At 37.3% G+C, this 26844-nt stretch overlaps 1 protein-coding gene across 1 annotated transcript in view; it reads right to left on the bottom strand.

Moving 5' to 3' along the window:
* The window catches only part of Btk29A (tyrosine-protein kinase Btk29A), a 362292-nt gene that overhangs the window by 222372 nt on the left and 113076 nt on the right, over positions 1-26844 (bottom strand). The gene's annotated exons all lie outside the window — the stretch shown is intronic.

Here is a 26844-nt window from a genome sequence, read left to right as displayed (position 1 = left end):
GTTCAAAATTGTCTCACTACGTAGCGCTAGAATACACGTAAAATTCTCGCATGTGGCTTGTTTCGAGATCCTGACCAGACCAGACAAATGGAAATTTCTGAACTACTGTCCACCAGCCAAAATACCGTGACCTCCTGAACAACTTTGTCGTAGACAGTACCTTTCTATCTGATCAGGTTCTCGAGATATAGCATATGCGAGAAGTGTACATGGAAACTAACGCCACGTGGTGAGAAAGTTCTTAAATACTGTTTACCAGCCAAAAAGTCTTGACCCCCTAAACAACTTTGCCGAAGACAGCAACTTTCTAGCTGATCAAGATCTCGGACTATTGATTATGCGAGAAAGGCACGTGTATACTAGCACCGCATAGTGAGAAAATTCTGAACTATTGTCACCCAACAAAAAGATCTTGACTTCCTGAAAAACTTTGCCGAATACATTTACTTTCTATCTGGTCAGGATCTAGAGATATTTTATATGCAAGAGTTTCACATGCATAGTAGCGCCGCAAAGTGAGAAAACTCTGAACTACTGTCCACCTGCGAAAAAGCCTTAATCACATGAACAACTATGCCGAAGACAATACCTTTCTATCTGGTTGGGAACTCGAGATATTTTATATGAGAATTTCACGTATATACTAGTGTCGCGTAGTGAGCAAATTCTCAACTATTGAGCGTCAAGCAATAGGCTTTGACCTCCTGAAAAACTGTGTTAAAGACAGTAACTTTCTATCTGGTCAGAATCTCGAGATATATCACATGCGAGAATTTCACATGTATACTAACGCTACGTAGTGAGAAAATTCTGAACTACTGTCCGCCAGCGACAAGGCTATGATCTCCTGAACAACTTTGTCGTAGACAGTAACATTATATCTGGCCAGGATCGCGATACATTCCATGTTGTAATCAATCAAGTCAAATCCCACGTAGTATGGTCGCAGTTTACGCGGTTTCCATTTACATTTTCCCTATTAATCGCATTTTTAGCTGTTTACTATAATCAAACTTTAGCTTGTTTAGTTCAAAACAAGTTTTTTGAGGAATACTCGTTGGTTTCAAATCGATTGGTAACTCAGCAACAAAATGACAATGGAAAACTCATGTGTGTTGTACAAAGTACAACAGCTCGAGTAACGGAGGGTTAACAACCAAAGAACAAACTATGCCAGGAACGCGCCTTTAAATAGAATGATGTCTTCTTATAATGAACATTATGAAATAATTGATTTGACAATGAACAAAAATGATCTTAAAAAACGTTTCTTTTCGATGTTAGTCTGATATTGAAATTAAAATAGATGTTAAGTGTGTTTTGTAACTTAAACTGGCCTACATTTCATTGACGACGAATAAATTAAACTACTTCTACCCAAAAAAAACTCAGAACTACCGAATGATCATCTTGGGGGACGGCCTCAGCGTAGTGGTTAACATGCATACCTCTCACGCGAAAGTCATCAGTTCAAATTTCATCCACAAATGATCCAAGAGTGAAAAACAAACTTAGTATTAAGTACTTGATAAAACTATAGCAAAACTTATGTTCCTAATATGGTTTACATATCAAGTATTATTCACTGCCTGAATCCGTAGCCAATTTTCATGACTTGACTTCATAGTGGTCCCCAGGAGCAGGACCCAACAAAGTCACTTTCAATCGATAATCATCAAGCGACGCGAAGCTGTCAATCATCACTTTCAATTGAAAGTCATTCTGTCTTCTCTTCGAGCAGATGCTCTTCAACATCAACAGAATCACTTTCGATCAGTTTTCATGCTGTTTGTATAGCCTTGACTAGTGTTCACTTCGTCTTTCATTGTCAAATGAACTTACTTGCGCAATCGATCCAAATTCACGCAGTTTTTCTGACTTTTGTTGATTGTTCACTCGGTTAATTTAAACGCATGCTCATAGATCTGTGCACGTGGATGTAAAATTTATCATTGTCGGGTGGTTTGTTTATCCATCAATATGGGTATTTTTGGAATCGGAGTGACGTCTAGAGACCGGAAATCGATGACCGACGCCATTTTGAAATCCAAGATGACGACTTCTGACTCCAGAAAAAGTGTGAAATACTAACAACGATTTATCAATATGGGTATTTTTGGAATCGGGGTGACGTCTGAAGATCGAAAATCGATATGCGACACAATTTTAAAATCCAAGATGACGGCTTCCATTTAAAAAAAGATGATGACGTCGAGAGGCTGAAAATCGACGCCAATTTGAATCAATGATCGCCATATTGAAATCTAAGATGGCAGCTTTCTTTTTCAGAAAAAGTGGGATATACTGTCAAATTGCCATCAATAGGGTAATGTTTTAATCGGGGTGACGTCTAGAGGTTGAAAATCGATATCCGACGACATTTTGAAATCCAATATGGCGGTTTCCGATATCAGAAAAAGGGGAAAATACTGATGCCGACCCTCAATATGGGTTTTTTTTTAAATCGGATCACGTCTAGAGATTGGAAATAGATATGCGACGCCATTTTGAAATCCTAGATTGCGGCTTCCGGTTCAAACAAATGTGGGAAATACTGTCAAATACACATCAATATGGTATTTTTGGGATTGGAATGAAATCTAGAGACTGAAAATCGATTTCCGACGCCATTTTGAAACCAAAGATGGCGGCTTCCGATGTTAGAAAAAGTGGGAAATACTGTCAAATAACCATTAAGAATGGTAGGGGAAATGTAGGTAATGTCGGCCTACATGTCCCTAATTTCTAAATTTTCAATAGCGACCAAAAATATCCATTAGTACCGTCCTAATGACGCGTTCATCTAGATAAAATTGATAAATAGGAGAATTTTAGCGATGGGCCCAAATTAGGGACATGTAGGCCGACATTACCTAAATTTCCCCTATTTAAGTAATCGGCATGTCATCTAGAGTCCGGAAATGGATGTCTGACGCCGTTTTGAAATCCATGATGGCGGCTTCCGATTTAAGAAAAAAATAGGAAATACTGTCAAATACCCATCAATATGGGTAGTTTTTGAATCGGGGTGACTAGAGATTGGAAATAGGTATGCGACGTCATTATGAAATCCAAGATGGTGGCTTCCAGATTTAGAAATAGTGGGAAATACTAACAAATACCCATCAATATGGGTTTTTTTTTGAATCGGGATGTCGTTTAGAGAGTGAAAGTCGATGTACGACGCCATTTTTAAATTCTTGAAATTTTGAAAAAATGGAAAATTCTATCAAATATCCATACATACAGTTTTCAATCAGGGTAATGTCTAGAAGCTGGGAATCAACATCCGATGCCATTGTGAAATCCTATATGGCGACTTCTGGTTTCAGAAAAAAAGTGGTAAATACTGTCAAATACCCATCAATGCGGGTATTTTCAAAATTCCAGCAATGTCTCGAGTCCAGAAACCAATGTTTGACGCCATGTTAAAAGCTAAGATGGCGACTTTTGTTCAGAAATAGTGTGAAATACTGTCAAATATCGATCAATGTGGGTACTTAAGGAATCGGAGTGACATCAAGATGGCGGCTTCCGATTTTAGGAGAAGTGTCAAATACCCTACAAATGGCGTCGAATATCGATTTTCATATCTTAGGATATTTTACATTTTTTTCTGAGTCCGATGGCCGGCATTTTGGAATCCAAAATGGCTTCAGACATTGATTTTCGGCACCTTCGCGTCGTCCCCGTTCCGAAAATACCCATGTTGTAGGGTATTTGAGACTTTTCCTTATCCCGGTGGCCGCCATCTTGAATTCGTTAATTTAATTTTCGTTTAATATAAAATAACATTTTATTACTACATAGTCCAGAAGACATCCCTATCGGCAAACGATATTGTGTGGATACTATCTGGATACTATATATCGATGCCTGACGACGCGACGCGTCACAAGTCGAATGATCCCCGAATTGAAGTGAAAGTGGAAAAAACGAAGGAAGCAGATTTCGAGTCATTCATTGCGTCAATTGAAACAAGTTTTTGCTTCAAATGAAAATGAACTGATGCACTTGACGAACGAAACAAGCGATAGTCAAGTCATGTTTGATATGAGGAATGTTCATCGTGACTCGGTAACAAGGAACACAATGACTTACCCGAAAATGATATTGCTCGAAATGAACCGATTCTGCGGAGAGTTCATTTTCTTTTCTTTGTTTCGAAAATGCAGAACTCTGCCCAGGAGATTGTTAAAACAACGTAGTCGACAGAAAAGGATTTATAATTTAGTTTTATCAATTGCTTTAAAACTTAAATAAAACAAAAACTGTGACTTTAAGAATAAAGGAAAATATTTTTTCTGTTCCGGGTAGTAAAGCATGATAAGCAGCAGCCCAGTAACACTTGGTAGATTAACTTTTCATGGTGTGTTACTGGCATTGAGATCTACCACCGAAGCCTGGTCCGAACTACTTCAAGCTAGAAGAACATTTTTTTTTTTTTTTTTTGTAATTGAAGGAACACATATTGGTCCATTTTACTCTGTATGTCTTGTTTGTTGATAGTGACAAGACTCGGCTTTGTCCACCGAGGATGATCTTGAAACAAGGAAAAAAATAGTTAGGTAGTTATTTTTCATCTACGTGATTCCTAATCTTTTATTCGCTGTTCTTTAGTTTGAAGTGGTTAAGACTAGGATTCCGATGCATGGTCGTTATCGGTGTTATTGCTTAATTTTGTTGCTAAGGAATCCGTTTTTGACTGCAAAAGGGGCGCGCCTTTGGAGGGTGTTCCAACACTCCAAAGGGTATAAAGAGTGGGATCTTATAATCAAAGTCGGATCCTTGCGATAAAGGCAAGAATGACAACTGTATCAAAACCGATTACTGCTTCATTTCTCAATAGTGATGGAGTAATACGACATACGACAATAGATCAAATAGCTGGTCGCAGTGGTGTTAGGTCCCAAACAGAGGGGAAAAAATGATGAGCAGCAAATCCCAGTTAACAATTAACTGGATTCTTCCTGATATTTTGAAAAATTTCCCAGTTTTGCAATACCGTAATGCACCGAATACCGGACGTTTCGTTGATACAGACATTCCATTTTTGTATCATATATTTTTTTTACTTTGCAACATTATAAATATGTGTAATGGTTCTGAATGATATTAAAAGTCCATGGTTAAAGTAACGAGCGGGTGATAATCAACTTTTAAAAGTGTCTGGATTTGTGGAATAAGTGTCCCAATTTCGAGCCTTTGCGGTATACATTTAAGTTTTTTGCATAAAACGGAATGCGATTGAGCCGAAGGTTGAGATCAAAGTCTTAAAAATTAGGCTACGATTTAACTAGGGGAAACGGCTCTAATGTTGGCCTATGGATCAAAGATAGGGCCCATCACTGAAAATCTGCTATTTATCATTGGTTTGCTGCTAGATGAACGCGTCATTCGGTCGGTACTAATGGATATTTTTGGACGCTATTGAAAATTTAGTCGATTGCTGAATTTCCCCTGCCTTAAAAATTCACTTAAAACTCTTTTCTCCGAATGTGCTCAGGCATTTTCTCTAGAATCATTCCCCTTCGAAAAGTTCTTCTAAAATAAATTTTAGATTATCTCGAGTTACTTTACAATTTCTGAATAACAGTCCAGAAATTCTCTGCAAAACACTCATCAAAATTCATGATCCATCAGCTTTAGACTGATGCTAAATTTGAAATTTTCACTACACAGTGTTCAAAAGGTTCCAATTTAGTTCCTGAATTTGAAGTCATTTAGTAAGAAACTGACATGGCACAAACCATTTGAAGTTTATATGGAAATTACTATGGGAAAACCAAATTTTGTATTCATATCTAACCCTTTTACTCTGCTGTAAAAATTGATAGCTGATTTTGTAGTAGATTTTTACAGCTACTACTTTGTTGGAGACCATTTTTCGATAAAATGTAAGGATCAAAAGTTATTAATGATTCAAGTCACTATTGTCTTATAATTATGCTCAATCAACTGCTCTGGTGTTTCTGGCGCGTAGAATAGAGCTAAAACATCATGGCTACTATGTCACACTGCATAATACAGTGTTGCCCACAAAACAGTTGCTTAATCATGCCATAAGATAATCAATCTCTTAAACAATTAATAACTATTTAATTTGATGTTTGGCTGAAAAACAATATTCGGCAAAGTTGTAACTGAGATATTTTTCAACAAGAATAGCTATAGAAATTTTTAACAGTGCAATATGTAAGAAGGATAGAAGACTACGAAAAAAAAAGTTTAGTTTCCCCAAAGTAATTTCCATATAAACTTCAAATGGTTTGTGCCCAATCAGTTTCTTACCATATCAGTTCAAACCTTGGGAGGCTAATCAAGACTGGAACCGCTTGAGCACTGTGGAGCGAAAATATCAAATTTTGCATCAGTCTAATCAGTATCCTTAGATGCTCTTTCAATTTTAAAGTTTTATTTTTTTCTAAGAATTCAAGCTGAACAATGCAATGGTCCTAAGTAAAATTGACAGATTCTCTTCGTCGACTTTCTCTTTGCGTCATCACGGCCATGTTAAGACATTCCCAGCTATTTTCAGCACACAGATCGATGAAAGAAGCTATTATCTAGCTTATAATACGACAAACACGACAATAAACAGTTCTGTACCCATGTTATCGACGAAAGAGAAAGGCGATGAAGAGAATCGATCAATGGTACTTAAGACCTAGTGCATTGAATCTGAATCATCATCTGAAATTCGCTTGAATTCTCCTTACAATTCCCCTGAAATTCAACTCAGAATTGTCTTAAAATTTATCACAGAGTTCTCCTCTAAATTCATCTAAAATCACTTGGAATTCACCTTAAAATTATCTAAAAACTCATTTCAAAGATGCCCTTGAGCTGTTCCAGGCCAAATAGCAAAAAAAACTGATTTTTTGTCTCGACCATCAATTTGCATGAAAACTTACAAATTTGTTTGTTATGGGCATTCACATATTTACTAAAGCTCGACCATTTTGGATTCGGTCATTTATTTCAAAATGGCGTCTTTGGCATATTTCAAACAATTGGAGCTCTTAAACGTCACTTCTGATCGCAATGACGCCTGAGAAAAAATTGTAGCGAAAAAGAATGCCATAATGGAAAAATATAAAAGGTTATTTTATATAGGGAAAATGACGGCTTCGACATGACAGACTATTTTCGGCAACCCAAATTGAATCCCTAATTTCATTGGATTTTCTCACGTAAACACTTCCCTGAATGCATTCAAACGATTCTTTAGGCTTTCAGCTTCAATTTGATTATATTTTTACCACTGAGAAGAAGCAATCTAGCAGGGTTTTCTCGAAATGAAACACACGCACTAAAAAATGCTGCTGATTTCAAGTTGCCGATGAAAGCACAGCTGTTTAAGACGCAGCTCAAATAGAAAGGTTGCCGAATAAAAAGGTGATGCCCACAATAGTCGCTCTCACTAGAGAAGTTTGGAGCTTTGTAAAAGCGTTTCAAAACAATTTTTGGCAATTATTTTGACTGAAATTGTTAGAGCAGCTGACAGCAAAAGATTATAAACAAACCAATATTGCATATGTATGCGTTCCTGAGAGAAAAAGGCTGTAGAAAGATGGTCGCTGCTTACGTTGCCGAGAATACGTAAATTCCCCTAATTTATATATAAAATGCAAAGAGGTGCAAAACTCAAATAAAGTCAACTTTCTACAACTTGATGTCCATTAACTCTATATCGAGTTGTAGAACCATAGCAAAAATAAATTTCATGGCTACTGTGACAGTGATTTTGTATAGGATTGTTATTCTATAACTCGATGGTTCCTTCAATATAGAGTTGCAGAGAGTTCATTGTAACGAAATTTTTAGATCATTATTTGATTTTTTTAAAGTTCATGAAAAATGCAATAGGGGAAGTGGATGTAATGTCGGCCTAAATGCCCCTAATTTGGGCCCATACATAAATCCAGCAGTCGAATAAATTTTTAATAGCGACCAAAAATATCCATTGGGACCGTCCCAAACGCGCCGTTCATCTAAATAAAATTGATAAATAGCAGATTTTTAGCGAAGGGCCCAATCTTAGATCCATAAGCCAACATTAGAGCCATTTCCCCTATCTTGGAATATTCAATTCTATAGACACATATTTTTTTTTTGCTTTATTATATTTATAGAGACTTTTTGCCTTTCGATGGTTCGTCTTCTCTATAGAAGTCTGGTATTTGTCTCTATAAGAAGTCTCTCCACTTTAAGTCTGGTATTTGTCGTTAAGCATCTCCGACTATGTAAATCGCATGAAGTAATAACACATGATTAGTTAATGTAGATTATTTTCGTTTTTTATTTTTATTGATTCTTCTAGGAACTCCCTGAAGGCTCCTTCCATAAATTCATTTTAAATTTATTTGAATTTTCTATAGAATTTCCATGGAATTGACCTCAGAAATTTCATAAATTTCTGCTTAGAATAATCTTGGGCATTCCTTGCATTCAATTGGAAATTCAATCCGTATTCTCCTTAGAATTCCCATAGTATTTCCTCAGAATTCTCAAAACAAAAATCCACCACAGAATACTTTGAATTTTTTTTCAGAATTCCTCAAAATTCGATTACATTGGAATCAATCTCGGATTTTATTTCGAACTCTTAAGAATTCTCTTGGAAGTATCTTCAGAAATCACCCAGAATTCTTTTAGAACTATCCACAGAGACCATCTTTGGAGTTCACGGAATTTCCATGATATTTTCATCAGCGCTCAAAATTTCAGTACAAATTTTGAATCCTTTACTAGAATTGGACCTAGAATCCTCATTCAATCATTCTTCTCAGAACTCTCGATAAAATTCACTCACAATTATTTTGGAATTGTTTCCAAAATTGTTTCATAGCTGAATTTTGCGTCCCTAACCATTTAAACAATAATCAAAAATGACGCTCGTATGTGTTAAGCCAATTTTAACTATGTAGGTAAACCTGGCTTAAGATTTAAGCGGAGATGAAGAAATCGGTGCTCATAGCACTTAATTTTACATGAGACTTTTGTAGTCGGTACTTTGGTATTCTTCTCTGATATATCTTGGTGTCTTCCCTAGAATCCTTTAAAAATCTCTTAAAATGTTACTTTGTTTGTGGTAAAGTTCTTGATCATCCTTGAAAGACTTTTAAAAATTGATCACAGACAAATACCTTTGGAAAGTTTCCAAGGTTTACAATTTATTTTCCTCGAAAGGAGGTATATTTTCCCTGATTTTTAATCGAAATTGTAGGCATTTCCCAATAGTTTTCTTGGTGTTTTTACGTTTTGCGGTTCACTGATCACCCTGGTTAAAATTTTCATTTTTTTTTCTCAGAAATGTATATTTTCTTAAAACTACTGTAGACTTTCTTAGTGCCAAGTACCCAATTTAAACATTTTGTTGATATTTTAAATTTCACTCTATTTTAGTTGTGAAAAAGTGACATTAGTGATTATTTTTAGGGAAATAGTGACTTTAGTGACTTTTTGGTGTAAAAAGTGACTTTTTAGTAGCTTCAAAATAGTGACAAAGTCACCAAAAAGTGACCTGCTACCAGCCCTGTACAATCCACAAAAACCATAAAAAAAAACAAATACAATCAAAGTTTTTCAATACAAAATCCCAATTTTTTAATAACATTACATTTTTTTCTAAAAATATTTTAAATACCTTCCATTTGATATTTTGATCATTGAAACCCAGAAGTTCAAAAGTTATAATTTTTTGAAAAAAGTAATTTTTGAAAAAAAAAATAGCTTGGACCACTTTAACGTGGGAATGGTAATGACAAAATAAAAAAAAATAGTGGTCCTATATTTTGCGATAATGAACCAAACTAAAAAAAATACGAAGAACCACTATATAGTTTTGCTATGGAATGGCTGATATATGAAAACGAAAATAGTTACCACATGCTAAGAAAGTTCTCTTTTAACTGAAGAACCCTTATAAACAAAAACCATAAATAAACAATAAACCAAATGGTTGAGCTATTCCATAAATGGCTTGGATGATACCCCGAACACGTCGTTAAGCAGAATAACCATAAAAATTTCATTAGCGACGTGTTCAAAGATCACTGAGGGCAAGTGTAACGTTTCAGCTGAGACATAATATTGTGACATGATGTTAAAGTAAACGAAAATTAACGGCTATCAAGTTAATTTCCCTAGTTACTTACATACTTCAACATGATTATAGATATAGTTCAACGTCTACGATCATATCATTTTGTTTCGCGCCGAGCAAAAAACAATCGGTTCCATTTTAATCCAAACCAAAAACCCGATCAAACTTTACCACCTCTAAACGATGACGCAAAGGTCTAGAAAAGAATATTTTTTTCTTGTTTTGCCTCGACAACACTTGGTCACATATGCAAACCAGTTGGACACCACCTCCGCCAACACACGTTCGCCCCCCTTTTCTGGACAACGCGCATATTCTTCGACTCGAGCCAAATGAAGACTCCGACCGACCCACAGTGGGGCGACTCCTAGCAAAACCTGGACAAAATTCTAAAATACCTTGGAAATGACCAACAATGGTTTCCATCGATCAATGTCAAGCTTATGATCCACAGTTTTAGCCAAATTGGTTAAATTCGGAAATGGTACCGGAACAAGTACCCACAAGGAAGGGGTAAAAATCTATTTCGAGTTTTTTTTCTTATTCAATATTTATGAGATTATTAGCCGTAGACTAGTTCATCTCAATCTATTTTGAGTATTGTCTTGATTTGTTTAAAAACATAGTTACAGATATTTAAAGCCTACTTTGGTAGGCTATGACTACAGTAGGCTATAAATATCAGTATCTATATTCTTAAACGAATCAAACTTTGATGCCACGCTTTTTTTGGCGACGGATCGGATTTAGTAACATCCGAAAGTTTCCTAAACATAGGGATGTGATTTTTGAAAATTTGATAAAATTTCCATTTAGACAGTGCCAAATTGCTAGAGACCTAATTTTGATGGCTTTTTGTAATTTATGATTAATTACGGCTAAGAAAATGACAAAACAACCTTTACTATTCAATTTTATCGATCGAAAATAAGGTGAAGCCTATAACAAATTATTATTTTGTTTTTTGGATTTGATGTACACGTCAATGGAAAATCTAATTTTAAAAGCATTTTCCGCATTTGTTGTACTTTGAAATTCTATAAAAAAATAAATGTCTCTATCGGTTGGTTTGAAAACTTGGACTTTGCAAAATAATTGAATGTAGATTATGGGAAAACTATCAATAGATAAAAACTACTTGATCGTTTTTTTTTTTCAATTACGTCCACCCTCACCCCACTGTGCGACCGTCCGACGGTCCCAAAGTTTGCACACACCGCCGGAGAATGCGAAACAAACATAACGGTAGTGTGTAAATGATATCCCGTGGCTCTTTCTCTAACTTCTGCTCACGGCTAGCGGCATGACCGGGTGGTAAGGTAGGTACTTGAGCGCGTACTGCGCGCGGAAGGCGACCTGCCCCGACGACCACCTGATGAGGGTGGTGATGGTGGAGAATAAATATGCAACGCACACATATCGGGATCGACCCCTAAACAGCAGCCGTCACCACCGCACCGAAAACGAACGAACTTGTGAAAGTTGGTGCTAGCTTGCAATTCCGCCACCGCCAAGGCGATTCTGCGTGTGCCGATCTATTGGATGCGAGGGAAATTTCTAGAAACGGTATGTCGATTTAAAAGGCTCAGTGGTCGACACTTTGCGAAGCCATTTACTGAATAAGACAACAACAAAACTACTTCAATCAAATCTTCCCAAGCAAACCGGAGTGTAGATATCACGAAGAATTCGCATTTTCAAACTGCAGTTGATGACCGGATTGCCATTGGTACAAGCTTCACCACAAGTTAAATAATATAAATCTATAGATTTCTTACGTCTGCCCGAAAACCACTTCGCCTCTTCTTCTGCACCGTTCAGTGCAGGTAACTGCAAAAAGTTGAACTCGTCGAACACATCGCACTGCTCGCGAATTTCAATGCTAAAACCAGCACTCTTTTCCTTCTTTTGTTGTTATTGCAATTCTTTCTTCATCTCCAGTCACCACCGCAAACAACAGCAGCAACAACAACAACAACAACAACGGCACCAGAGCAGCCAGCAGCCCAAAGTTGCCAACTTTTGACCAATCGCACTTCTTTAGGGGGCGCACACGTTCCACAAATCTTTTCGATTTCAGTATCACTGGTTTTTCCTGTTTGTTTTCTTCACTTCACTACACTACACCCCTCAAACCTCCACGACACACTCCCAAAACCGCGCGGGATCTCTCTCTCTCTCTCTCTCTCTTTCTCTCTCACCCGCTATCGCTCGGAAATCACCAACCACCAGCTGAACCAGTACTAATAATAATAATAAATATACCGTCAATTCGGAAACAAGTTTCCCCTGTTTTGTCACACTTCCACGAGACTCGCGCGATCCGCAGGTAGGTCAATTAGAACACACTTCAAGATCACTTCTTTATCACACTAATCGTGCTAAACACTTAAGCTTCTTTTGAACCCGAATAAAAGTAATCCCCTCGTTTTTTTGGGACCTGATCAGAACAGATAAATCGAAGAAAAAACACCCAACAAAATTGGGAGCGATCGTACGACGTGTGCTTATCGTCGGGAACTCAACTATGGAACTGCGCGAGCTGGATCAAAACATGATCATCACGGTCGCCGTCGCTCGCTGCAATGTTGGCAAAACACACACACACATACACACGTGCGGTAAGCGACGACGAGTAGACCATCCAGCCCACAGAGCGCAGACCAAACGTTGGAAAAATCGGATACACAACGACCGACGATCATCAAGAGTGGTAGAGGCATAACTTCGTAGGTTAGGTACCGACAGACATCAGATCGCGCACACCAATACTTGCTTTTCAAGCTTTTATGCTGTTCGTTGGGATATGTTTTTGGTTGTTGTTGGTTCTGCGCGATGCTTTCAGACGCGGGTTGCGCGCAGGGTTAAATCTTAAGGGACCGTACAATAATTACGTGAGAATTTAAAGAGACATTTTGTTACGTTTTCTTACAAGGGAGGGAGGGAATATCAGAATAACTTACGTAAACATGAAGAATACAGAACATGTTAATCGATTTTACTAAGGAGGAGCTGGGATAGAGAAATGAAATAAAAACTTCTTACGTCATTATTGCACGGTCCCTAAGTCGGTGATCTCGCACCAGTCAGTAGACGGTACAAGTTCTTGCGGGTGTGTGTAGAAGGTAGATATAAGGATGCTAGTGGGAGCTTCTTGTGTGGATGATGTAGGATAGTACCGCTATTAGGCATTAGGGTTTACGTTAGACGCAATGCTTAGGAGTATGACAGCAAGTGCTCCTCAACATGATACGATTCCTGTCAGCAATTAAATATATAAAACTACTTACCAAATATATCACAATAGCATTTAGGTAAACGATTGTTACTCACCTGAAAACAAATGAAAAAAGAAGTCTGATTAATGACAAATTATAGCTTCGTAAATTTGAAAAACAACATTTTTGGCAAAGGTCAAAATTTATCAGACGAAAGAATTCTTGTCGTCATTTTCGGACAGCTCACTAGGTAATTAAAATAATTGATTGTATATTTTTTTAAGTTTATATTTTAGGGGATTTAACTAATTGATTTAGATATAAACTGAAAAAAAGGTTTTAGGACAAAAGGACAGAAGGTCGAAGGGGCAAAAGATCGAAGGGACATAAGGTCGAAAGGTCAAAATGACAGAAGGCCGAAAGTCAAAAGGTAGAAGGAACAAATGCAGGGTGACCAGTGAATTTTCATTTAGAAATTCCCGGTTCAAATCTAAAAAATTCACGGTTTCTGGCGCGTTCTTGACCATTAGTTTTTCGGTCATAGCTCAAAAACGGTATACCATTTTGAAATTTTCACCAGTGAAAGATGAAAATTTTTGTGTGGCAATCATTCACATTAAAAAAAATGGACATCCGGTATTTTTTTTTTTTTTTTCAAAATAGAGCGATTCCGAGCCGGGAAAGTTTACTAGAATTGTTCTTGGACGATGGATCATTCTCATCATCCGTGAGCAAATCAAATTGATTACTCAAATTAATTTCATCAGAAGGGGGATCAAGAGTTTGCCCCTTTCTTTTGCGTTTAAACGCCATGGCGCCAAATCGACTTCCAAGAAGATTACTATAAGAATCTGAAGGATCGAAGAGGAATTTTCCAAATCGATATCCAAGAAGGATTACCTCGGGTAGGGTCCAAAAAAGGATCGAAGAGGAATAAAAGTTGAACACGGTAGAAAATTTTTACAGGTTGAGCACTGAAAAGTGCTGTTTAAATTTGTTGTAGCTTTAGGTAGTAGTAACACTTCCTTAAGCAAAAAGCAAATAGATCCGCACGGCAAGAGAGCACGATGCGGACTCTGTTAACAAGCTCCTTCGTTACATCCTTCAAACCATGGCCCGATCTTCTGTGAACTGCTCAGTTTCAAGCAATACTTTAGCTGCTGTTGCGAGGTACCTTTTTTAATTTATTTGATAAGGCTCAACCGAATTAAGTTTACAGAGCGGAGGATTCTACACACCATCTTAAAACTATAGTCAAAAGTTACAACACAAAAAACATTTTATCTTCCGCTATCCAATAAGCCTCCTCGACCAGAACGTAAGCCGCTTCCAGTGTTTTCATTGTATGACAGTACCGCCAACGGGGGTCAGAGCGCTTCCATTATTACAGCAATGGACGCAAAACGTGGTCAGCACTCACACATTCATCACGAAACGGTTGCTTTACAATGTCAACAACGCATCGACCGAAAGAACTGCTGATGAAAAACAATAAGAAGGACCACACATTAGTTGCTGCCTAGTAAACAGACGATCGCGTGACACACATTGAGAGTGGTCTGATTCTGTCGACAGCCGAGTGAACACTCATTGCACACAATTCATCCATTATGTGCTGTATCGTCCATGACTTGGACAACACAGTAGAAATCTGTAGTTTTTCACTCCTTTTGGGTCTCTGGTTTGGCAATTTTTTCTTTCAATTAATAAATCATTTATTAGAAATCTTTTGCAACACTTGTTTGCTCCTCCTGCGGTGCTAGTTGGAGTAGATGTCTCCTGACTCCTCGGTGGATTTTCTCAATTTTTCCCAAATTACACGATTAGTAAATTTTAAGATACGAATATCTCGAAAATACTAGCAGCATCGGTGGTGTAGTGGTAAACGTGATTGCTTCTCACCCCAAAGGGCCGGGGTTCAATCCCAATCGGCGCTGCCGGGATTTTCTGAGGTATAACATCTCTGATCAAGCCTTCCTTTGGAAGGGAAGTAAAGCCGTTGGTCCCCAGTCCATGAGTTGATGGGTCGATAGGTAGGGTCCAGGTGTAGGAGCTGCCTTCCTTTCGTTGATAACATTGATACACATTACGGAAAACAAGATCGACGGAAAAAAAAAATCTCGAAAATAACAACAACGGGCAATTTAAGAATTCAAGAGCAAATTTTCATTACGTCGAAAGTAACAAAGGTAAACAAAATCGAGCTATCAGTGTCAATCGATGCTCCTGCTATTACACTATATACCGTCCGAATATAGGATCACATCCCATTTTTAAATTTATTTACCACTCAAATTGCTTTTTGACGTAATGACCCTCCGATCAAAATATTTTTCGATGTTACTCAAGTCACTCGATTTCTATGGAGAGTCCGTTTGTCTTAAGTAACAGTGCAGAGAAACCCGTTAAAAGTGTACGTTCGTCGTTTCGTTTTCTCATTATTAAAGTGAATAAATCGACCTGTTTGTTGCTAAGATGATTTCGGTGGTCCTAAAATGATGAATGGGCTGCACGTAAGGAGACGTGATTAATAATTCTCCCGAGTATCCTGGTCAATACACTTTGACTTAAGTAACATTATAAGGCCACCAAACGTCGTATAATTTGTGTTATACAAAATTGATGTCTTAAATCTAGATTTAAAGGTATTGAACTCGCGGTTGTAACTGGCTAGTTGCTTAGTGTTCAAGTGTAACTAACGAAGAATAAATGGGTGGACCTTTATATCGATTTTTGGATCACCCTAACATGGAAATGGTCATCCTAATGACAAAACGAATAATAACGGATCTAATATTATGTGATAAGGAACAAAACTACCCATTTTTACGAATGGAATGCCAACTTTTTTCTCAGTGTGCCGCAGCGGGCCGGCAGTGCCGAGAGTGTCATCTGACAGAATTTTTTGTTTGTATAATGGTATGTTTGGCAACCCGGTTAATATTTGACAGTTCACATGTTTTGTTTAGAAGAAACAAAACAACAAGCAGTGGAATCCTATCCCAGATTCTAAATGTCGTGGAATACACTGAACCAAATAAGCAACGAACTCGGCCACCGAATCAAAGTGGTAAGTAGACGAAGCGAGCGTGCATCATTAGAGGAAACTGGCCCAGATGCTCTTCCTATTCTGATGAACGCTTCCGGTAGGAGTTTCTCCCGAAATCCATCGACTCAGTCAAAGATGCGTCGCCAGTGAGTAGGAGTTTCAACCGGAATCAGACTTCCCTGGTAAAGGTGGGTTTTAATATGTCCACACAGTCAGACAGTCCTACGATCGGACAAATGGAGAGAAGTATGATGTCTCTGGCGAAAAGCAATGCCGGCCAGAGAACAGTTGTAAAAGCTGGAGCGCTGTCGATGGTAGGAAAGCAAACACCAGTGAAGATTCTACCTCCGAACATGGTGCGAGTGTTACGATGAGGAACAAATCATGTCGGTTGGAAGATCAACGAAGTGGTGAAGCGTTATGGAATCAAACATAGTGAACGACCACTGACAGTGGCCTTTGTATGGACACCGATCCCCTTACGACCTTCTGTGCGGCTCGGATTCCATAATCAATTCGCACCTCATGGAGATCGAAAAGCTGCATTCGGATCAGTTCTACGAGGATTATTGCAAGCATCGCGATAATGAAATGCTAACTGAACTGCTGGGCACTTTGGAAAACATCGGTCACTTTACACTTCGCCGGGACTTGTTCTCCGCCAAGCTTATAACTATTCTATTTCAAGCGCTGGGATTCCAGGGTCGTGTCCGAGAGCTAAGCCTATCCGTCAACAAACTCACCGATGTCGACTTTTAGGAACCTTCAAGCCCAACAACTAACCAATCAACATCTTACAATTCCGCTTAACGTCCTTCGGCTGTGATTTCAGCTCCGTCACGAATCTTCCCACCCCAAATCGATCTGCCAACGTCTTCAACGTTCCCTTCACTTCCTCCTTTCCCACTAACCAACTCACTAATCACATTCCGAATCGGAATTATGACCAGTAGCAGTCCCTTCATGGTCATTTTTTCAATCAGCTTCCGGAACGATGCCACCCCCTTCCCAACTTCGTTCAAACTGCTCTGAAACACCAAACCCTTCCGCAACAGATCCTTGAGCAGTTCGATCACAGACAAACAGACATAACACTCACAATCACATTCATCTCAAATAATGTTTTAGTTGGGAATGTGCTTGCATTGGTGGCGCCACTGAAGCATTGAGCAAACATTTCGAACTTATCAGTGATGCCAGTTCTTTTTCACGTCTAGTTAGTAGATGTCAGCTCTTGAAAATGATAAGTGGTCAAGACATCCCTCTGGAGACACATACCACATCTGACGAATACAGAAAAAAAAGTTGTTGAATATTACATCAAAACTGCTGCACATTAGTCATTCCGTTCCTAATATTACGTTTTAAGATGTAGACGGAATTCGAGAACAAATCATGTTGATGACTATAATATTCTATCAATTTTTACCAGTTATTGATGTTCAATACTTCACCATGAATATCATTGATTGATACAATTTTTTTTTTCTGTGTACACATTGAAGTGATGAGCGGTGGTAGAAAGGGCACTAATATGTGATGCATTACCTCGTTTAAAAACTTGTTTCCAGCAAAAGAAAAAGCACACTAAGCAAACAAAACAAATCCCTAAAAAAAGACGTAGCTTCTGAGAATTTTTCGTACGGATCCGTATTTCTGCAGAATTCAATCAATTCTATAGATCTACGGAAAATTTCATAGAACCGACATCACTGACTTCCATCTGTTTTGTTTTTATTCAACACAGCGGACGCGTTGACAAAACGAGGGAAAAGCAACTAGTGAAAAAATTGCATGCACGAGGGATGCTCCGGTTGTAAAACATTGGTTGGGAATGTGGATGATAGATGGTGCTAGTGCGCATGCAAAATACGCTTGACGATATTTTTTGAAGAATTTCCTTCTAAGATTTATGTCTGTTTGTCTGTGGTTCAATCGTCTTGAGTGGAGGTTCTACGATCTCGAAGTCTTCCGGTAGCGACTCCAGCACCATCTGGAAGAATTCCAGTATCACCCCCAGATTACAGTGGTACTGGGCAAAAATTGAATTATGTCAACAACAATGATTAACATTTTGACACATGCACAGAGCAGGCGCAGATGTAGTACAGTGTTGCCAGTAACTTTAAATATCATAAAAATGTCTAACCATGGGTGCCAATGAAAGTGGCCTGATGTGCCCATCTGTATTTTTGGCACACTGTTTGGAGTGACCAACCCCTTGAGTCGACAACTACTTACCACCTCAGCATTGGAAAGGGGACAAATGATCTAATGAAGAAAACGACGAACGATTAGGAAAGGTCGAATAATCCGTGTACAAAAAGAAAATGGAGAAAACATCAAAAATGATATAAAGTGGGACGAAAAGGTCGATTGGGCAAAATGTCGAATGATACTAATGGGGACTTTGGGTCAGATGAACAAAAGGCCGAATGAGGTGAATAAACGGTCAAATAGTACAGAGAGATACAAGAGGTCAAGTGGACTAAACATCAAATCTAGACTAACATTTGAAAAGGGCGTAAATCCAAAATGTAAACAAACCATATTTTGCCACATATAGAGAGAACAGTTCATAAACAACTCGATAAACACGAAAAAGTAGAAGAAAATACCACTTCAAGTCATCAAAAACGTTTCTTCTTACATGACGTATTTCCAACTTTAAACTCTATGATGCATCTGGTTGTTACGCCTTGCACCATAACTACGAGTTATATTGTTTTAATATGCCAAACGTACTGATTCTGTAGTATCTAGTTACGCCCGATTAATTTGAAATGTATTCGATAGATATTTCACATGTAAACAACAAACGAAAAGAAGAACCAAAAAAATCTCCGGGCGTAATTCCCCTCTCACAAGATTTGCGAACGAAGAACCAAGGCGGAACCACAAACAAACAATCCCGAGGGTGTACTTCCACGGTGTATCACCAGTGTTGGCAGTTCAAAGGATGGAAGATCCGGGGAGTAACAACATGTAAGAAATTATCAGGGCGTATGATGTTTTCTTCTAAATTTCACGACAAAGAAAACTTTTTTTTTTAGTTTTTAGTGATGCTTGATGATAGATTACACTATTAACTATATGTTAAGCTTATAAAATCATCAAGAAAATGGAAAGTCGTGAAATAGGATTAATTTTTAGGTCATCAAAATTCTGAAGCGATATGGTCATTTTGGAGTTACGCCCTTTTCAAATGTTAGTCTAGAAATGATCGCAAAGAAGAGGAACGGTCGAATGAAGATAACGACGAACGATTAGAAGGGGACAAAGGTCAAATGAAAAAAAAAATTATAGAAAGAAAAGTCGAATAATCTGTATGACTGTATGACTGTATTAGGAAACGATGAACGAATCGTCGAATAATACTAAAGTTTATAAAAGTCAAATGGAGAAAACGTTAAACGAGATGAAGGGAGTCAAAAGGACGAATAAAGGATTTTTTGTAATACTTTATTAAGGTGATTTTTAGCCACTTCTGAACTAGTTCATCACCATTCGAATAAAGGAATCGAATGGACAAATTTGTAGAATGACTCGAGCAATGTAAATAAACACAAGCACTTCACGAAGAAAAGCGAGTGGAGAATTAAAATTGTGGTTGATTTAATGTTTGAGATTTAAATAATTATGGATAAGTTTGCTTATGGCAAGTATAATTTATTATCAATCAAGTCAGACCTATTATAATCTTTTACATCATCATAAATCTGTTCCCTTTTAAAATCCGTAGCAATTAAACAAAATAACTACACCCTATAGTTTTCCATTATCCGATGCCACGTAAAAAGTTAAATCGGAATTGAAATGTGTGTAGCTAAATTAGTTTAAAATCGACATTCATCTAAACGAAAATACATTTATCAATATGGTAGATTGACTACGCTACATAATCGAGAGTTTTCCGTCACGCTTTAACCGCGAGGAAATCGACAAAATTGAATCCACTTTTCCTTGATGAAGCTGTCTTTAGCAAACCAGAAGAAACTTACATTTTATCACGTTTTATTCGGTGTATTTTAACATAATGGAATCTTTCATATATGGTCAAAAAAGTATTCGTTTTACCGTGGCGCTAAAGCATATGACAGTCGATTAAATCAAAAGTCACTCGAAATAAACTCAAAATTGCGAGTTACCAAACTTTGTACAAAGATTTACATAGTTGGCCGTGCAACCAGATATACTTTCATTCTCTCAACGCGTCTCTTATAAAAGATGATCTCTGATTTGAACAACAAGAAAAATTCAATAGTCTGCCACTGCATATTTGTGTTTGCCTTGAAGATTCTTTTAGGAGTATCAGACTTTTGATATTTCATCAGGAAGCTGTAATTGCCTATAGTGGGGCAAAAGTTCGAGTCGTGTCCCAGTCCAATGTAACCATTCACAAATGTTTGAAATACATTTAATTACTCTAAGCAATTATAAATAGAGCAGATTGTGACAAAAGCCTCGTCAAGATTGCGACCCTGTTGCATTTATTGTATAGATTTCATTAATCCTTAAGTTTTGACAATATCTGGGCACAAACATGTGTTTTCTTCATGTTGAAACACCCTCCAAAGGCGCGCCCCTTTTAGTTAAGATGATGATGGTCCCACCTCTTACCCCTACAAAGGTTTGAGCTGGACGATTTATCTTTAAGATAATTGAATATGACATTTTAACCAGGTTGGCAAACAAAATCGAACTGGTTTCAGTTACAGATATAGATTCCCTCTAAAGTTTACAGTTGCTTCACAGCGATATAAATGTGGAAAAGCTCAGGCGTCCACCTCTTAGTTCACCTTTTTGTCCACCTAAAATATTCATAAGTATTACAAGCAATCAAGAGTTAATGAACAATCAACAAAGCATCCTATTACACTAGTAACCCCGCAATCTGATGCTATCATAATTTTCAGCAATGTCAGGAATGCTCACAAACCCCCAACATTTGCCAGAAAACTTACTACTAACTCAAAGTATCTTCCAAATAAGCTTCAAAATTGCATTTTTTTTTTATCAAATGTTAAATTCAGTCCTCTATATCCGTAATACGCGCGCGAGGCTCAAACCTTTGTAGACTACTTTTTTTTTTTAATTAATCTACTATAAAATCAAATATTAAAAATCCATCATCACCCTCGTGGCGAACAGAAATAGTTTTTGCAGTGCTACAATAATTATTAAAAAGTCGTTATGACAGCTATCCATATAAAATAATCCGTTAGAGATAACTTCGTCAAGATACATAATTTGTCGATTCATAAAAAAAATCACTGGATAACTGTTCAAAAGACAGTTTTAACGTGTGAAATGCAGTGTCTCTTAAATTCTGTAAGTGTTGCTAAACGTTTGATATGTCTAGGCATCGAATTGAAAACATTTATTCCTTTATAATATAATGAATTTTGTGAAGCACAAGTCAAGAAATGTGGTGTTCTTATTTCAACCGCGTTTCTAGTATTATATCTATGAAAGTCACTTCCTCTTTCAATTCGATCACACAAATATCGAGGCAGCAAACCGTTAACTACTTTAAAAATGAACACCATAGTCAAATATACAATTCTTTGCTTCACCGACAACCATTGTAAGGCGTCTAACATCAAAGTTGAGGAAGTGAATCTACTACATCTCAAAATCAAACGCATTATTTTATTCTGCAAGCGCTGTAATCTCGATATTTGTGTTGCATTGGCCAGAAATAAAATGGAAGGGCAAAAGTCAAGATGAGGAGAGATGATTGATTTGTATAGCTGTATTTTACTGGCAATAGTTAAATCGTTTTTCAGTCGACATAGAATTCCATACTTCTTGGCAATTTTCTTGATGACATTGTCAATGTGAGAGTTGAACTTAAGTGTGTCATCAATAATCACGCCAAGATATTTAATCTCCCGAACGCGATCAATAGTCTCATCATCAATTACAACAGAGACGTTCTTATTTACTCGATTCCGCGAAATAACCATAAATTTAGTTTTACTTGTATTCAATTTTAACTGCTTATACTTCAACCATCTACTTAGAGAACGCAAATCTTCATTCAAGTGTAAAACGGCATCATCTAAATCCTTAGCTGCAATGAATAACACAGTATCATCTGCAAAAAGATTAATGTCGCAAAATCGTAAAACACGTCGCAAGTCATTAATATACATAATAAATAACAGGGGCCCTAATACACTTCCCTGGGGCACTCCAAGGTTATTCCCCACGGGACTGGAAACAGAATCATTAAAAACAGTCCGTTGAGTTCTGTCAGACAAATAGCTTTCAAACCATTTATATGCAGTACTCGTAATTCCAAAGCGCTTGATTGATCTTAACAATAAGGGCCTAGAAATTGTTTCAAAAGCGCGTTTAAGATCCAAAAAAACAGCAACAATCGTATCTTTACACTCCAAGTTATTTTTCCACTTCGCTAATACCAAATTCAACGCGGTTTCACAAGAATGACCTTCCCGATATCCCGATTGTTCTGGTATCAACAAACTATTACTATTTAAATACTCCAACAGCTGACCTTTAACAACAAGTTCTAAAATTTTCTCTAATGTGTGCAACATGTTGATGGGACGAAACTCTTCGGCTTTAATCGTTCCAGCAACTTTTTGAATAGGGACCACTAAGGATTCCTTCCAAATTTGTGGCACATGTCCAGTTTGTAATGATTCATTAATAAGGTCCAGCAAGATGTGGCCAATGACATGAAAGCAATCTTGAATAACTCTAGCATTAACATTATCCACTCCAGCCGATTTTCCTAATGAAAAACAAATAACTCTAAGTTCATCTAATGTGATTGGGTGAAAAACTTCAAATCTACAACTACTATTAACTGGCTGTTTTATTTCGTCAGGTTCATCGACCAATTCAATAGATTGATTAATCAATGAAACGCTATCTACGAAATAATCATTAAACTTAGCTGCAATTACTTGTTCTGACTGTTCTAATGTGCCATTAAAAGTTATGGACCGCGGTTTGCAATTACTAGGTTTTAATAAAGATTTCAAAATTTTCCATAACTCTTTGCTGTTGTTTTGATGCTGATCAATCTTCCTTTGAACATATTCACAACGAGTTTTCTTTATCGATTGTGAATACTTATTACGCGTGATTGTGTACCTAGTCCAATGATTGTCATTATTAGATCTACAAAACTTTTTGTACAATTTGTCCCTTTTCCGTTTAAGACGCAAAAGATCCAAATTGTACCAGCTGTTCGAGTTTTTCAAAGAAACAAACTTTTGCTCAACTAGTTGATTGGTACACGTTTTCAAAGCGTTATTAAGAACAGCTGTAGATTCATCTAAGTTACCGGCCGCGAATGGAAAATCCAGGCTTCTCTCAACCAGATTCGAAACAGCTTGCTTCGAATATTTCCTCCAGCACTTCAATTTTACAAAATTATCGTTATCGTTAACATGGTCTAAGACATTAATCACTAAAGTCTCATGATCGGTTATTTTCAAATCAGTATCCGTAACTGAACAAATGGAATCAAAATTGGAATAAACGTGGTCAATTAAAGTTCTACTGTGCCTGGAAATACGCGTATACTCATTTACCGTTTGCTTTAAATTAAAAAACTCAGCTAAACGCTTCAAATGATTCGAATTATGGTTATCACGCCAATTAATATTAAAATCACCAGCCAATATATTTAATTTACTAGAATCAAGGAATGTCTCAAACCAGTTCTCTAAAACTTCAACAAAACGCTGGTCACTAGAACTGGGAGAATGATACAAAACACCATAATTACCCATCTTCATGCCACGTACAACTGTAATGCCCAAGAACCAGTTGCCATCAATAACTTCGTTGGTACGAAGGTTGAATTGAACTGATTCTTTGACATAAATAGCAACACCGCCAGTGTGTCTAGAATGTGATAAACAAGCAGCAACAATATATCCCGGAATACTATACTGATCAAAAGCTTCAGTTTCTACAATATGAGTTTCAGATAAGAAAACTAAAAGAGGACGTTTTTCCTCAACAATCTGACGTAATGCTACGTAGTTTGTTGACAACCCCGCAATATTCAAGTATAAAAAATCGAATTGATTCACATTCCTGGAACTTGGCTGCTATTTATTGAAACGCAAGCTGCTTTTCTTCTGATCAAAAAGTCTTTTATAAAGCAAACATTCCGAGCTAAATGCGGCATGGTTGACGTCCAAGTTCATTTGTCGTTCTTTATTCGTTTTCAAACAATTAATACATTTCAATACAGTTGACGTACACTCCGACGTTTTGTGTTGTTGGCTGCACCTAGAGCATCTATCACAATTTTTGCAATCCATGCTCTTGTGCCCAAATTCTCCACATTTGAAGCATCTCAACACATTAATCGCGGGAACTATCGAGCACCGATCAAACCCTACATTTACTTTTTTCGCACATAACAAACATTTATAAGTATCGACATCGACTTCAATTACAACACTAAACTTGTTATAAGTGAAGCGTGGATTTTCAAACATGTTCACTACTTTAACATCATTTATAGCGATGTCTTCATTTTGACTTTTTAAGTAGTCAATGAAGACATCGGAGGAAAACTGATCGCTCATGCCCACTATTTTCAATCTTGGCACCGAAGTGGGAACAACAGCACTATATTGTTCACCCAGATTGCTTTCAATACCAGTTTTTACATCATTTAGATTAGCTCCTGTTGCACACTCAACAATAATAGAGCCATCTTTACCATTTCTAAAATTACTGATTTTGTGTGTTTTTGGATCCAACTGAGTTTTCAAAAACTTACGAGTATCTTCGCAAGCTTGTTTGGACTCTTTTGGTTTGATCACAATGACCGGACGAGTCTTACGATTACTCTGTTTGTTACTGTTACTGTTAATGTTACTGTTACTGTTAATGTTACTATTACTGTTACTAATATTTTTACTTTTACTTGCATGACTAGATCTTTTTACAACATCCGCAAAACTCGCATTTTCTTGAAAAACATCATCAGTCGAATCGTTGTCACTATTTCGAAATTTACGTTTTTTGCGTCTGGGATTTCGGTCCGATTCAGAATGAACCGTCCTAGATGCACCATTCGTTGCAGCTAAATTTTTTTCCGTACTAATTTCAAAACATGAACTAGTCATCGTATTCCATTTCTCACTAATTAATTTTTCAAAGCAACTTAAAGAATCGTTCATATTTTGTTGCATTTTTTCCATGCCAATTCTCAACGCGTTGTCTATCTGAGCAGCAACGTTGTTTCGTATACCAGTGATAGAGTCAGCAACAGAAGACAATTGCTTCATTGCTTCCCCCAGCATTTTGGTATCCGAAACCGATACATTCTGCTCGTCACAACTCTGATCTGACAGACAATTACTACACTTGAATAGAACATTTGCATTATCTGTGATAAGCTTTGCCTGAGTCCGCGTGAGTGTAGTGCACTTGCAATGAAATACACGAGCACACTTACCCACACAGATAACCGGCAAATCACTTACCAAAATCCCCAAATTACATATTGCACACTCAGCCATATATATCACCTATACACATAAACTTTACATGCAACACTACAGAGACACAAGTAAAAAACGAACGAAAGCAAAAATTTACAATGCCGTAGCTTACTAAAAGGTCACCAATTAGCTTGCCGGGCGAAGGAAAATACAAAAAATGAACGAGAACCAGCGGCAACAGCAACCGTTCTCCTACTTATCCAATAAATTATCACTACGGGGCACGCGTAGGATCACTTCTACCGCGGCACAAGCACAATTTCACACTTAATTAATTTATTATTTATCACAGCACTGCGAAATAAACTATAACGTTCGCCATTACCAATACAATGTCAAAATTGGATTCCTTGGCAACAAAATTAAGGAATGACACCGATAAGACCATGCATCAGAACCCTTGTCTTAACCACTTCAAACTAAGGAACAACGAATAGAAGATTAGGAATCACGTAGATGAAGACTAACTTACTCATTTTTTCCGTGTTTCAAGATCATCCTCGGTGGACAAAGCCGAGTCTTGTCACTATCAACAAGGCATAAAAAGTAACAAGGACTTAGATGTGTTCCTTGGATTACTGAAAAATCCTGTTCCCCTAGTTTGAAGTAGTCAGGACTAGGAATCGGTGGTAGATCTTACATCCCGTAACGTACCACGAAAAGGTGATCTACCTACGTTACGGGGCTCCTTCACTCCTTCATGGGGTATTTAAAGATTTGTACTGGCTACACTTCTCAACAACTACACACTTAGAAAAAATCATATAAATTTAGGTGCTCTGGCACTGACATATACGAGCGTCAATTTTGACATAAAATTGAGTCATAATAGTCGCAAAATTCAGCTCAATCAAACGTATTTTCGAACTTTTCAGTCTCGGAGCACTTAATTTTACATGACATGTTTGTTTACGTCTCATCTTTTATCTCAATGGTGGATTCCGTCACGTGTAAAATTAGTTA

The sequence above is a fragment of the Ochlerotatus camptorhynchus genome, unplaced genomic scaffold, assembly GCF_037179485.1.
Source record: "Ochlerotatus camptorhynchus isolate MF236.1 unplaced genomic scaffold, CSIRO-AGI_Acam_v1.1 ptg000315l, whole genome shotgun sequence".
NCBI classification, from domain to species: Eukaryota; Metazoa; Arthropoda; class Insecta; order Diptera; family Culicidae; genus Ochlerotatus; species Ochlerotatus camptorhynchus.
Note: the sequence above shows the minus strand (reverse complement) of the source record. Positions and strands in the feature narration are given on the sequence as shown.